The sequence below is a fragment of the Triturus cristatus genome, chromosome 6 (genome assembly GCF_964204655.1).
Source record: "Triturus cristatus chromosome 6, aTriCri1.1, whole genome shotgun sequence".
NCBI classification, from domain to species: Eukaryota; Metazoa; Chordata; class Amphibia; order Caudata; family Salamandridae; genus Triturus; species Triturus cristatus.
The window spans coordinates 1,505,803,164-1,505,819,265 of record NC_140589.1 but is presented as its reverse complement, the minus strand read 5'-3'; positions in this window follow the sequence as shown (position 1 = coordinate 1,505,819,265).

Genomic DNA, 16,102 nt, shown 5'->3' with positions numbered 1-16,102 from the left:
CATGTGAATGCCCGCGTTGCACGCTGTAACTATGTCATGTGTGTGTCATGTGTTCCCATAGGTTTGCTGTAGGTGTTTGATCAAATGCATCTGCAGTTGCTGCAACCAACATGTGTCTGTGTGTAGATGGGCATGGCACACTGTTATGCACACCAGCCCACATGTGTAATCCGACGTTAGGTGTGTATGTATGCATCGACACGGAGTTTCAAAACAAGGACATATCTGCATACTCTCAATGTATGTGTGATCAGTCTTGACATGTACTGCTTCATGGCAAGGTGTGTGGTCTGTCCTTTTTCTATGACATGTGACCTGTGCATCTAGTGTTCCGCAACCTGTCTGTACGATAAACATGCTTCTTCTGCACATATGTGGATGTCTGTAACTCCTGTGATGCGTCTGCCTGTTCACTTACACTGGCCCACAGCTAGTTTCATGGCATGGCATATTGAGGTTGAGAATCGACGTTTGTAGCTGGCTCTTGGTAGGAGTGTCACCTGCCTGGCATGCGTGTCCAGGGCATATTGCACAGACCTGACTCTGTATGTAGCATATGTGTATTGCCTGTTGAACATGTGCTCAGTACATTGACATTGGTGGTGTACTGTACTCACTCTTCGCTGTCCCTTCACATTTACTGCAGGGCTCCGCCTCTCCCTCGACCAATTCCGGACTTGGCTGACCTGAGGGAACATGACTGTATACGCCGCTACCGCTTCCCCCAACAGTTGATTGAGGACTTGACGACACGGCTGGCACAACACCTCCAACCGCTACACAGATATCCTACTGCACTGACACCCAAGATGAAGGTGATGGCAGCCCTACATTTCTTTGCTGCGGGTACCTTTCAATATACCATTGCTCATGTTGGTGGCATGTCCCAAACCATGTTCAGCCGTGTTCTGCATGATTTTTTAGAGGCCATGTTGGATCACCTGGATGAGTTCATTAAATTCCCAACTCCTGAGCAGTTGACAGGTGTCAGGCGTGAGTTCTATGCCCTGGGAGGGATGTCCCATGTCATTGGGTCCATAGATGGAACACATGTGGCTTTGGTACCACCACAGGCACAGGAGGTAGCGTATAGGAACCGCAAGCATTACCACTCCATTAATGCCCTTGTGGTGTGTCTTGCCAACATGGTGATTTCACATGTCAGTGCTCGTTTTCCAGGATCAGCACACGATGCCTACATCATGAGGCGTAGCAGGGTGCCTGAAATGATGCTGCAGCTGCGCAACAAACGTGCATGTATTGTTGGTGGGTATACTCTGGCAGTCCTGTATTTAGCGTCATCTTCCTGTCTTACTGCTTCTCCTGACCCACTTTTGTCCATGATGTTTCCATGTAGGGGACGCTGGCTATCCCAACATGCCATGGCTGATCACGCCTCTCCGCAACCCCAGCACGGCTGCCGAGCATCGCTACAACAACGCCCATGGGCGGACCAGGCGAGTGATAGAGAGGACGTTTGGCCTCCTGAAGAGCCGATTCCGTTGCCTCCACAAGACCGGCGGCGCACTCCCATATGCACCGGTGAAGGTCTGCAAGATCTTCCTTGTGTGCTGCATGCTGCACAACATGGCAGTGGAGAAAGCTGTGCCACTCATCCTGGATCCGGATGAGCAGGACCATCCACCCGTGGAGGATGAAGGGCTTGGTGACGGGGCAAGTGATGTGGAGGAGGATGAGGCGGTAGAGGAAATCCGGAGTCGGCTCATACGCGACTTCTTTGCTTAGTGGTGAGTTCCAGTGTCTGAGTGTGCACGCATTGGGCCGTGTGTGGCATGTGTTTCAATGTGTGTGTTCATCTGCATGTCTGCCAAGGGAGTCAGAGGTGTGTTTGGATGTGTCACTCGAGTGATGGTGCAATAGAAGAATGTTTTTCCAGAGTCATCATTGTCACCTAGCATGTTGACAACCTTATACGTGTCGAGTACATGCACATGCATGCAGATGTGCGCCTTTTGGCTGACTTCTTGTGTGTCTCTCATCCACAGGTACTTGCGCATGCTGTCTGCTGGTGGCATTGTTGTGCTCCTGCTGTTCCTCATGAACACAGCAACATGTGCTGAATCAGCGTTACATGCACGGACAAGTTTGAACATCTCCTTAGTGTAAGGGATGCAGCACGGCTTTTTGGGTGTGGTATTTGTTTTGAATGTGTGTGCACTGCTCCTGTTCATGTTTGGTTACTTTGCATACATGTAGAATCACCATGGGGCACATGACATGGAGCTGAATTCACCTGAATTGATGGTCAGACTTGGTGACAGTCATCTGTAATGGGATTGTGGATTGTGATGAAGCCATCAATGTGTGTAACACTGCCATCGGAAACATACGGGTTGCACCGGGTTGACATGGTGTGTGAATTCCCCATTAGAGGCTCAATGGTGTATAGCAGCCTCTCCGTGAGCAGAAGGGGGTGTTTAGCTGTAACCCATCACTTGTAAATTGATACTTGTATAGCGCACTACTCACCCGCAAGGGTCTCAAGGCGCTTGTACGAATACCGCTGTGGAACCCATCCTGGCTTTCCCTGTGAGGCGTCCACTCCTGGTCACCCCCAAGGTGGAGGCCAGGCATCCTTAGCGTTGTGGGGGCCATTGTGGAGATTAAGCAAGCTATTGCCCAGAGTTGCAGAGTGGGACTCCATGATTGGAATGGCACCGAGGCGAGAATTATCAGGTCCGTGGAAGTTTGAGCCCAAGACCCGCTGAGGCGGGGAATTGAACCCTAGTCCCAGACTAGACCTCTGCATCAGGGTCTGCCGCTCTAATCATTGAGTCACACTTCTCCACTTGTGTGCCAGTTCTATGGATTTCCAGCATCTGTGGTGCAAAGGGAGTGCCATTGTCGGTCCCACATGTTCATCCACATGACCTGTGTATGTGTTGACAGAGTTGCATTAGCATTCCGTTACACATGACTAATAAAGGTGTCCCTCTGCCTCCAAGGTGCCTCATCTCTGTCAATGGTGGTCTGTTGCCACTGTGCATGTGGCATGTCTGGCATAGTTATCAGAGATAGTGCATATGAGTCTATGTGTAGAGTAGCAAGATGCAAGCTGTTTGTCAGGGATTAGAATCTGTATTCTGCATGATGACCATGGCTGTGTAGGTATTGTGGCATGTCAGTCTCCACGACGGCCACTGTGCTGCATGTGCATCCATTGTGTGTGTGTGTGCCATGTTGAACCAGACATTCCTTCCTTGACATACACCTGTTGCATAGTTCCTTCCTGAGATCCTTGTCTTTGTGTGCAACTTGTGGCATTGTTTTCTTGACATGGCACATGCTGCTGCAGGCCCTGCAGCAAGGGCACCCAGTGTCCACGCAAACGAGCTGGTGTACATCATGGATTGCTTGCTGACATGTGCTATGCTGATCAGCAGCATCTGTGCCTCATGCTGCAGCACACTCTGCATTATGCACAAGATCCCCAGTTCCATCCACCTCAAGGCAAGAGTGACCATCCCCCAGGTCAACTAAAACATCTGTGTCTAATCCTACCCTGCACTCTACCGACATGTGCGTTACAACTCCCATGATACTTGTCCACATCCAGGGTGCATCTGCACAGCTCTGCTTCTACATCCGGCGACCAAGCCACATCAACGTCCAACAGAGATGGGGGGAATGGATCACTGCCAGCTGCAGGATGACCTTCTCAATCCACGCACACACTCAGGATGCAGCCCACAACCCCAACACAACCTTGTGGCACTGTGATCCAAGACCTCATTGTGCCATCTCCATGCATCCAACCTTGGCCGGCCCACCATTCTCCACATCCACCTGACTCAAGCATGCAGGACATGGTTCTGCCACCTGTCTACACATACCTGGGAGTAGCACCATAGGACACTCCACATGATCCCTGACCTCTGCGCATGACTGTTGCTCTTCTAAATAGGTCTGTAGGCACAGTTGTGCGGGCACCCCCTCAGCTGGTTGGGCCCATCACGGGTGAGTATGGTGCTCCATGTCTGTATTGGATGATACATTGTGACCCATGTGTGTCCTGTGCCAGACTCAGACCCCAGGGTATGGATGGTTGGAGTTACTTCTAAAATCAGGCATGGTTTGACTTTACAAAACACACATGTAGTGGAATAATGCAAAATGACGGCATCATCTCGTGATTGTGATGATTTTTATTTGTGGTGGGGTACGTGTTTGGGGGGATGACAAGAGGTGCTTGGCAGGAGTGTAGAATCCAAAGTTCACTGGGGGAGTTGGTATCCTTGCCATTGGAAGTTATCAGAGTCTATGCCACAGTCTTTGTCAACATTGGTCAGACAGTGACCAGCAAGTCCATGTGCCAGAGAATGTCATGTGATGATGTGCTGCTGTTGGGCCAGAGGGCCAGGTGCCAGGCCAGGTGACCTGGGAGATGGTGATGTTCCGCTGACTCTCACGGTCTTTTGCGTGGACGACCCACCTTCCTGTGGGGACCCTCAGAAGCAGGCCGTGACGATGCTTGTGATGCTCCATCGGATGAATCCTCCTCCTCCTGATCCCTCCCTGTGGATGGTGATGTTCTTCACCTGGTGGCACACGGAGGGTTGCCCATGTTTTTGGCAATCCGACGGAGTACACGGGTCATGTCCGTTTGCACCGCCACGAGCTCAGCCTGTCTTGCCTCCTTCTGTCCTTGGTGTCGCTGTTGACAGGCATATTGCTCAGCCTGCAGGGTCTTCATCTCCTCGAGGGTCCCCTTGATGTCTGTGATGGTGGACGCAACCTGGCCCATGCCCCTGGTGTCACGCCGGTATGTGTCCAGGATGTTGGTGATGTGTGACATTACCGGTTCCTGAGCCAACTGGTCAGGTTCGCGCCTCCGCCGTCCTCCACTCCCACCACCCCTGCCCACTTGCACCAGGCCTGCCGTTGTGGGCACATCGGGTCTCCGGGACCCCTGAGGGATGGCATTTGCGGTGTCGCCTGCCTCCTCCTGGGTGCCCGGAGGACCTTGTCCCTCCTGGTCAGCCTCGCTGTGTTGTCGTGTGCGGGCAGGGCTCCTGGGTGTCTCCTGGGATGTGGCAGGAATGGGGGTGGTGGTTGGCACAGTTGTACCTGACGCAGGTGCTGCAGGTGGTTGGACACCAGAGGGGCCAGGTTGGTCTGGGTCATCCACGGAGTGGTGAGAATAGTCGCTGCCGGTGGGGTCCTCTTCATGCAGAGCCTGGTCCTGTGAGTCTTCCCCCCCAGTGTTGGGGGGAGATCGAGGACGTTGACCTGTGTGTGAGAGAGACAATGTTAATTGTGTTACATGCGACATCCATGTTTCATTAATTTTTGAGTTGGCACAGGTCCTCTGGGTAGTTGGATATGTCTTGCATTCCTCTCACAGTGCACTTGTGCATGGGTATGTCCCTTGGCCACAGCTTTCGACACTTTACCTATGTGTGACACAATCTTAGTTGATGCATCTTTTTGGAACGCAGTCAGCAGTGTAGTGAGCGGGCGTAGTGAGCCATGCAGAGCCGCCTTACGTGTTGCACTGTACGTGGCCAAATGGTGTTTTTTCCATGCTATTTGAGAATGCAGGTAGGTAACTTAAGCATTTGTGACAGGGTTCTAACAAACACAGTGGGTGGGTATACTGGGTGTAAGGTTAGGTTTGTGCCTGCAGCACGGATGTACTCATGCACAGATTGACACATAGCCCAGTGTTTATCAAAGGAAAAAGGGGGGGTTAAGGCACTGCCAAACCTTGCCTACATGCACACAGTCCACCTGCTGACGAGCGGACATGGCCACACCACCCAAGTGTGATTTGGTCTCCCTCTGTCTCCCTTTCTCCCTCCCTCTGTCAGCCTCTTCCCTCTGTCCATCTCCCTCTGTCTAACTTTCTACCTCCCTCTGTCAGCCTCCTCCCTCTGTCCGTCTCCCTCTGTCTCCCTTTCTCCCTCCCTCTGTCAGCCTCCTCCCTCTGCCTGTCTCCCTCTGTCTCCCTTTCTCCCTCCCTCTATCAGCCTCCTCCCTCTGTCCGTCTCCCTCTGTCTCCCTTTCTCCCTCCCTCTGTCAGCCTCCTCCCTCTGTCCGTCTCCCTCTGTCTCCCTTTCTCCCTCCCTCTGTCAGCCTCCTCCCTCTGTCTGTCTCCCTCTGTCTCCCTTTCTCCCTCCCTCTGTCAGCCTCCTCCCTCTGTCCGTCTCCCTCTGTCTCCCTTTCTCCCTCCCTCTGTCAGCCTCCTCCCTCTGTCCGTCTCCCTCTGTCTCCCTTTCTCCCTCCCTCTGTCACCCTCCTACCTCTGTCCGTCTCCCTCTGTCTCCCTTTCTCTCTCCCTCTGTCAGCCTCCTCCCTCTGTCCGTCTCCCTCTGTCTCCCTTTCTCCCTCCCTCTGTCAGCCTCCTCCCTCTGTCCGTCTCCCTCTGTCTCCCTTTCTCCCTCCCTCTGTCACCCTCCTACCTCCCTCTGTCTGTCTCCCTGTGTCCCCCTCTGTCTCCCTCCCTCTCTCTCCCCCTTCTCCCTCCCTCTGTGTGTCACCCTCTGTCACCTCATCCCAGCTTCCTGGGCACACACAGTTTGCAGGTCTTTCAAAGGCCATTGGCTTGTTCATGTGGGTTTGTTTCTAATCTCCGGGCATCCATTGGGCGGAGTGTCTGAGTCTGCGCTGCTGCTGTGGCGGTGTGTGCTGACACTCTTTCAGAGTGATGCGTCTTCATTAGCTGCTGTTATGTGCAAATTGTGCCTTCATACCCATGTCATCCTGCAACGCGGCCACCATTTGCAGGCAACACAGTACTGTGTGGGGACACACTATTTGTATGGCTGTGCCCTAGGCCATATGGGCTGAGGGCATTGTTGTGTGCTTCTGAGTTGCTCAATGTTAGTTTTGAGGCCCACCCTCCCGGCATCGGGGACATCCTGTCTTGTGTTGGTGTTTTGTGTGGCCTGTGACTTGGCATGGCCTTGCTTGGTGCATGGGGCATGGAGGCGCTAGTGGCATGTGTGTGTTTTTTGAGTGTGGTTGTGTCCGGTGCTGGCTTTGGGGAGGTTGCGTGCATGATTGGGATTTTGGTTGTGTATGGCGTTCCCCCCATGTGTGGTGAGTTGTTTGCGTACTCACCAGGGTCTCGGACTCCTTCTAGTCCGTGTACTCCCACCGGTGGCAGCGTGTCCATCACCTTCTCCTCCCAGGGATGGTATTGTACCCGTCTGCGGGGTGGCCCTCCTCCAGTGATGTTCCCCTGGTTGTGATCGTCCGTCATTTTGCGGCGGACCGTCCTCCGCAGATCGTACCACCTGGCTTGGCACTCATGCCTGGTCCTTCTGGTGGCCCCAACAGCATTCACAGAATTGACAATCCTCTGCCACATGGCTGATTTTTGGGATATGTTGGTCTGTCTGACCAATGTTCCAAAGAGCCGTGGCTCAACTCTGATGATTTTGTCGACAAGGATCTCCAGCTCCTCCTTTGTGAACTTTGGATTCTTGTTAGTGGGCATGGTGTGGGGTGTGGGTGTGAATGGTTGTGGGGGGGTGGGTGTGGATGGTTGTGGGTGTGTGAGTGTGGTTGTGAAGGTGTGTGTGTGTGAATGTGATGAGGGGGTGTTTGTGATGGTGGTTGTGTGAAGGAGTGCAAGTGTAAGGTGTATTGATGGATGTAGTATCGTGCAGTGCGTTGTCTCTATGGTCTGGCAGTAGTGGATCTGTTGCAAAGGATCATGGTTTGTGTGTGTTGGGCCTTTTTATTGGTCCATTTGTGGGTGTGGCTGTGTTTGAACTTTGGGTGGGTGTGTTATAAGGAGTGGTTGTGTTTTGGGCCTCTGTTTAGCTGTTTGGCAGTTGCAGGTCAGTGTATAGGATGTATATGGGCTTGTTGGACATGTTTTGTGGTGTTGTGTGAATCAAATTGACTCTCCTTGTGTTGTTTTGCTTTGTCCTGGTTCAGTACGAGTGTTTTTGGCGTCTGTACGGTGCGTACATGGGCCATGTTGTTGTACAGTGCTGACCTTTGCTATGGCTTAGTACGACTCGTACATGCACGATGTTGGGTGAGGGTGCTGGTGTAGGGGCCTGGGGTAGGGTGCGTACAGACACGGGCAGGGTGTTGGTCCGCACCGTCCATAGGTGGTGGTGTTTTGCACCGTACATACAGGGGGGGCTGGGTGTACGCTTCGTACATACACGGGTGGGGGGGTACGCTCCATACATACACGGGTGGGGGTATGCTCCGTACATACACTGGTGGGGGTACGCTCCGTACATACACGGGTGGGGGTATGCTCCATACATACAAGGTGGGGGTACGCTCCGTACATACACGGGTGGGGGTACGATCCATACATACACGGTGGGGGTACGCTCCATACATACACGGGTGGGGGTAAGCTCCATACATACTCGCTGGGGGTATGCTCCATACATACACGGGTGGGGGTACGCTCCGTACATACACTGGAGGGGTGTGGGTACGCTCCATTCATACACGGGTGGGGGTATGCTCCGTACATACACGGGTGGGGGTACGCTTCGTACATACACGGGTGGGGGTTCAGCACGTACATCCGCGGCCGGGGGGGCGTTTGGCACGTACATACGGGGGCTGGGGGGGTGTTCGGCGCATACATACGAGGGCTGGGGGGGTGTTCTGCGCGTACATACGGGGTCTGGGGTGGGGTGTTCAGCGCGTATGCAGGCACATGTCTCCATGGTTGCTATAGGAGTTCGGTCCGTACGTTGTTTTTTCCATACGGTTGTAAAATCGGAAGGACGGGACGGATCGTACTTGCGCGGTCGGACTTCATTTTTCCGATTCGTACGTTAAATCGTCCGGGGATGTGTCGGGCACATTTTCCGACCCGAGGACGTGTGGGGAAATTTTCCCAATGCGATTCATATGGACTTTTTCCCATACGAATCATACTTGGCAGTTTGTACGCTACTTGTACGATTCGTACGGACAAAAATCCGGATTCGATTCGTACGGGAAAAATTTTTAGCGGATCGGAATCGGCACCAATATACGCATCCTGATTATTTCACCAGTCTCTTGGTCAGTTGAATCCTTTTCCTTTCCTCAATAACTATTATCCATTTATATCCAATTATAACTATAGCTGTATATACTCAAAGGTAATTCAGAATCAGTACTTCAAATTGTGAAAACTGTAGCATATGTCTGAGTTCAACTTCCATTTGCATATATGCTTTCACAGAAACAACAATTACTCTCCAGCCTTTTGACGAGTTCTGGATTCGAGGCACTTACTGAAGCTGCAAAAGATCTCAATTCCTTAGCTATCAATGATGCTGGGAGTCATGAAGGAACTTATACACGAAAAAATGTCTGTCACTACCTTCATGTAACATGAGTGTTCTGCAGACTCCTGGGAAATGTAATTTGCTTTCAGGTTCAAGAATGAAGACACTCTGGGACCAGGGCCATAATTTCCATCCCCAAAATAAACTCAGTGTCTGTAAGTTTGGGGTTTTGCACTTGTGTGGCCAAAGATAAGTCATAGGTTATGACAATAACATGACCCCATGGTCTTTCCTTTCTTAAGTCATACATGCAGATTCTATCTTTTATCCTTGAATTGTATGTATCACCCAATCATTGTTTGGTTTACTGTTTTAATTTTGTCCCTTAATGGAAAAATAATGCAAGTTGTACTCCAGACCCATTCTGGTGGTTTGCGCTCATCCACTTCAACATCTTGCCCAATGGAGCCTTCCATGTTGTGGGAAAAAGTAAGAAGTTGTCAAATCATGCCTATCGAAATCATCCCCTAAAACATCATCAAGCACATATTCATCAGAAGTCTTCATTTTGATTTCTTTAAAATAGTTCAGTTCTACAATCTGCCAATCTATTCCTTGCCAGTCATCAACCGGGTTTCCTTTGAACTGCATCAGACACCATCTCATTGCTTGCCACTTTGACTAGCCATTCGATGCATAGCCATCTTTCTTTGTATTATTCATCCTTATCTTCATTGTATTATGTTTAACACCCAAATGTGTCTCCTTGTGCTTTCCTTTCCTAGTGCACCTTCAATTATTTAGTTTCACTGTCTCGGGAACCTCTATCTCCCTATCTCACAGAGTCCAAATGTCTTCATCTGATGCATCCACTCTTTTTTTACAATTACCTCTAAAGCCAGCTTAACATGCGACTTCGCTGAGGATTTAATTTCCTTCTACATGCACATCATACTCTCTATTTGATGCTTGGGGCAATTTTTGAGTAGATTCACCTTCACTCTTTTCTTTAACTTTAAACTACAACTGTTAGTTCTAGAAATTACCACAACAGGATACTAATACTAGATAATAAAAATAAAGCATTTGTTTCCACACCTTCAAAATCTCTGATAAACAAACCAGCACTCTTCAGATTTGAAGCTGCAGCCTAGCAACTAATGCTAGGATCAGCTTTCCGAAGAGATCCAACAACTGACGTCTTTATAGCACAAGTTCACAATGTCACTAATGGAAATAAAGTGTTTTTTATGATGTATCAGTGTATGATAACTTTCAGTAGTGAGCACTTTTTGTTATATTGTTCAATGCTCTTTGTCTAAACTTCACATTATAATAGAACGTTGTGAATATACATCACATAATATGATTAATACTTTTTGTAACCAATTTCAGGGTCAATTAACTATACCGATACTAACGGTGGTAATGAATTTTCTGAATGTTACCTCATTGATACATTGTTCATACTTATACTTATACTTATATATAGCCCTTATTTCATGGAAGTCTACAGGGCAGCTCTTGCTGTTCGTTACCTTAAAACATGTAATTTCATAGCTAGAAGAACCCTCAAGATGTATAGCCCCTCTCCCCCAGTACACCATGGCTGCCAAGATGGTGATAGGTGTATACCCATCTGATAAACTGTTGCCTTTAGATAAGTGCCAAGATGAACACTATAGGTGATATACCTTTAAACAAGCATTGGCAATGCCAAATGGTCACGGCATATTAATGAGTTTAGTGGTGTAATTGCTATTATAAATATATTAATATACTGTGTTTAGTAACAGATGAATAAGTTAGCAGTTTAGCAATTACTTCAGAAGTAGAAAAATAGTAATGCAGCAGTTTTGGCAGTAAACCAGTTACAGCAGGAGCAATAGAGTAATGATGGTGAACACCCTAAATATCGATTCAGAAATATCGACTGCCCAGAATATCGAAGTTAAAATATAGAGTGGACAGAATATCGAATTACCAAAATATAGTAGGTCAGAATATCGAAATTAAGGTAAGAAATATCAATTGATATAATATCGATTTTAAAATATCGTTTTCAAAAATTAGTGTTATGTATGTTAGTATATATGTTAAAAATATATATTATTTTTGTAATATATGTTTAATATTTTTTAAGTAATGAATGTTATGTTATTTGATTTTTGCATAGTTTAATTCCGTAGCGGGTTGTGGGTTTATAGGGGAATAGGGTGGGAAGTAATTTAATTATAGTAAATTAAATATTAGTTTCTATGAATTAATAATTATTTTTAATGTAATTTTGCGTTTTAGTTCTGTAGTGGGTTGTGGGTTTATAGGGGAATAGGGAGGGGAGTAATTTAATTGTAATTAAGTAAATATGTATTTTTATTTGTATGTATTGATAATTAAGTAATTGTTAATTAATTAGTAATTGTTAATTAATTATTAATTACTTTTTATTAATTGGTAATTAATTTTTATTAATTGATTAATTGATAATTATGTTAATTGTTTTAATTTATTATTTGGAGTGGGTTGTGTGCTATAGGGGAATAGGGTGAGAAGTAATTTAATTGTAATTAAGTAAATATGTATTTTTTATTTATAGGTATTGATAATTAATTAATTGTTAATTAATTATTAATTGTTAATTAATGTTTAATAATTGGTAATTAATTGTAATTAATTTTAAATTGGTATTGATAATTAATTTATTTTTATTTACATATTAAATCATTACTTTCCCTGCTGATGCACTCTCTGGAGTGGGAATAGTAACTTTTAACCCTACGCTATCCAACGCTTTCCCTACTGTTGCACTCACTGGAGTAGGAATAGTAATTTTTACGTCTACGCTATCCAACGCTTTCCCTACTGTTGCACTCTCTAGAGCGGGAATAGTAATTTTTACCCCTACGCTATCCAACACTTTCCCTACTGTTGCACTCTCTGGAGTGGTAATAGTAATTTTCACCCTCCCGCTATCCAACGTTTTCTCTACTGTTGCACTCTCTGGAGTTGGAGTAGTAATTTTTACCCCTACGCTATCCAATGCTTTCCCTACTGTTGCACTCACTGGAGTGGGAATAGTAATTTTTACCCCTACTCTATCCAACGCTTTCCCTACTGTTGTATTCTCTAGAGTGGTAATAGTAATTTTTACCCTCCCGCTATCCAACGTTTTCGCTACTGTTGTACTCTCTGGATTGGGAATAGTAATTTTTACCCCTACGCTATCCAATGCTTTCCCTACTGTTGCACTCACTGGAGTGGGAATAGTACATTTTACCTCTACGCTAGCCAACGCTTTCCCTACTGTTGCACTCTCTGGAGTGGGAATAGTAATTTTTACCCCTACGCTATCCAACTCTTTCCCTATTGTTGCACTCACTGGAGTGGGAATAGTAAATTTTACCCCTACGCTATCCAACGCTTTCCCTACTGTTGCACTCTCTGGAGTGGGAATAGTAATTTTTACCCCTACGCTATCCAACGCTTTCCCTACTGTTGCACTCATTATTAATTAACATAAAAATTATTACTTTAATTATTTTAATGAGTATATATTATTTATTTTTATATTTAGACAATATGTTTATTTATATATATGTCAATATATTTTTAATAATGTTCTAAATATTTTATAATTAAGATTAATAATTATTTTATAATATTATTAAGTAAATATATTTAAAAAAAATGTTTTTTTACATTACATTTATTATTTTTACATTTTAAGCATTTTTCCCTTATTTTAACTATGTTTTATTTAATTGTGTTTATTATTTAATAACTTTTATAGTATTTGTATTACATTTAAAAAATTCTATATTTTAACATTATATATTTTGTACTCAATATTTTAGCACTTACCTGTTTGTGAATAGGCATTCTATATTCAGGCCCTCGATATTTTGGAGTCGATATTTTGGGCAGTCTATATTCTGTCCCTCGATATTTAGTCACTGATCCGTAATGATAGCAGTTAACATAAGAGCATTGCTAGTAGTGTTAACAGAACAGCAGTATGAGCAAAGTTAGTGTGATAGCAGTGTCAGCAGATTGAGAAGTTTAGCAATAACAGTAATATAAGGAGAACAAATAGAATTTCACCAGGAGAATAGTAATAGGAGTAAGATTACAGAGGTAACAGTGGGACAGTATTGTGAGCAGCATTATTAGAGTAGAACTGCACTAACAAGAGAACAATAATAAAAGCATTAGGAGAACCAATAGTCCTGGCTTGTTGTAGGTGTACTGTTACTTGTATCATATATGTGGATGTTATGACAGAAGCAGCAAAATACCAGTAGTGTGGCACACTATGCTAAGCACAGATGTTTAGCTTACGTGTTTTAAGCCATGCCCTTTATTAGATTGACCATGCCCCTTTGAGAGACCCCCCCCCCCCCCAGTTTCTTCATCTTACTAGTTAGAAGTGGCAGAACATCTGAGCAGGAGGGAACAGTGCCCAACGCAAAAACGCAGCACAGAAGTGGCCAGAACAGGGCAGCGCAAAACTGGATAGAACAAAACAGGGCCCAACAGAAAAGCCAGCACAGAAGCAGGGCAAGCACAGAACAATGCAAAATAGAGCAGGGCAGCACAGAACATTGCAAAATTGAACAGGGCAGAACAGAACAGTGCACAGCAGAACAGGGCAGAAGGGAACAGGGCAGAAGGGAACAGGGCAGAACGGAACAGGGGAGAACGGAACAGGGCAGAGCAGAGCAGAACAGTGAAGCCCTGTCAATACCAGCAGGGAGCAGAGCAGAATAGAACAACCAACAAACAGCAGAGTTAGCATTGGGAACAGAAAAGAGGAGACACGGTGCATGAAGAAAAAAATGAAAAGCGAAACGGGAAAAGTGAAGGACAGAGACGGGACACCAAAGAAGGGAGAGGAAGTGAAGGGGAATGGGGGAAGGCAGGGTATGCTGTAGAAAGGCAGAAGAGACTGAATGGTGAAAGGGAAGGGCGCGTTCTAAAGAGAGGGTCACAAAGGGGGCTCTGGAAGAGAATGGAAGAGGAGGGAAGTGAGCGTGGCTCTTTGACCCTAGAGAGCCCTGGTCTGATAAGGCCATGTACATTTTTGTGGCCCATTGTATACATGCCCCCAGGTGGCTCCTGATCTCTGGAGGCAATGGCAGTCAACGGTGGCCTCTGGCTGTGTGGCCTCTGTGTGTTTTTTTCTCATAAGAACAGAATAGTCTCTGAGGCCCATGGCTATGTGTGGGAGGGGACCACAGGCCTCACGATGCCAAGGCAGACTCGGTAGTTGCACACCCAATGCCATCATCGCTTGGCAGAGCAGAATGACAGCTCACATGCTCATGAAATTAAGACACGCCAAGGCTTCTGAGAAGAAGGTAAGACATTACTAAAAAATCCTTGACAGACATCAGAAAGCGTCGAAATGGCGAAGACATTACAGAATGACTTACCATGCAATTCCCGCTGATATGAGCCACTCTCTGCCAAAAAAATAACAGAAAAGTACTGTATCCCATTAATATAAACGGAGTTCCGACCTCAGAAAAGCATCTTTTTGGTCGGAGATTGTAATCCGCAGAGCTGGAGGTCAGTGAGTATTGAGGTGGGCTGGCTTTTCCAAAATAAAAGAACGGAGGAGGAACAGGCCCTGCGGACAGTACCCTCTGAGGTGAAGAGGGGGCAGCTGCGCCCTGGATGGTGATGGCACCCCAGGAGCTGGCCGGGGCACCAGGGATGGATGTTCTGCGGGAATGAAGGGACAGCACTTCGCAGGGTACAGAGAGGAGCTGAGCCAGTGCCAGGACTGGCTTATGTACAAGGGTTGCGGGCGTGACAGAACAAGGCAGCATAAGTACCGGGGGTAAGGAGAGGAGCTGACTTGAGCTGAACGGTAGTAGCTGTAGGGGTTTTATGCCCTGGCCTCCTAGGGTGAGCGCAGCTCCTGAAGTGGTCGGGAAAGAAGCCGGGGATCTGACTCAGGTAGGGTCAGGTGTTAGGGTGTCCTGTACGAAGGTGGAAGTAGCTTCTCACCTGGCGGGGATCACAACGAGAGCTGCAACGAAACTGAGCCAAAGTCATACAGGGGTTAGAAGCCCTGTCCTCCTAGGGGGAGCGGACCTCAGGATCTGACCCCGGTTGGTTCAGGGCTTAGGATGGCAGCAGCTCCTCGCATGATGGAGTCTGGACCACAAGAGCCGGCACGGCATGAGCGGAAGTAGATGCAGGCAGGGATTACACGCACTGTCCTCACACAGAGAGCACAGCTCCTCAAAATGTCGGGAAAAGAGCAGGGGATCAGACCCCACTACATGCTGGAGTTGGGATGTCCTGTACGAGTGCAACAGCAGCTCCTCGCAGGACTAAAGGCACTGGCGCGAGCTGAACCGAAGTAGATGCAAGTGTTTGCATAGGGAGATCAGCAGAGGAGCTGAGCTGATGTTGGTACAATGAGTTAGGAGGATGGTGAGTAGGCAGAGTACTGCTGATGCTGAATCAGGCAGGTGCAGTGAGGACTGTGAGTAGGGAGGGGACCAGAGGAGCTGAACTGGGGTAGTTACATGGGTTAAGATAGTGCCAAGAGAGAGGGTCTGGGGAGGTGGAGGCGTTAGGATGCGCTGCACCGGGAGGGCAGTAGCTCCTCACACGCTAGAGAGGACAGTAAGCAGGGAGAGGACCAATGGAGCTGAACCTCAGTAGAATTCGGGGTCAGCATGCCCTGCCCTGGCAAAGCTGCAGCTCCTCCCAGCTCCGGGGTCGCCCTAGATGCTCATTGCTCACACTTCAACTTTCCCAAAAGTTTCAGTCCGGCCCTGTGACGTTACAGGATGTACACCGATGAGCAGCAGCGGTGATGGCTGTCCGTCAGCCAGTGGTATAAGATGCCCGGGGGCCTCTCGGAC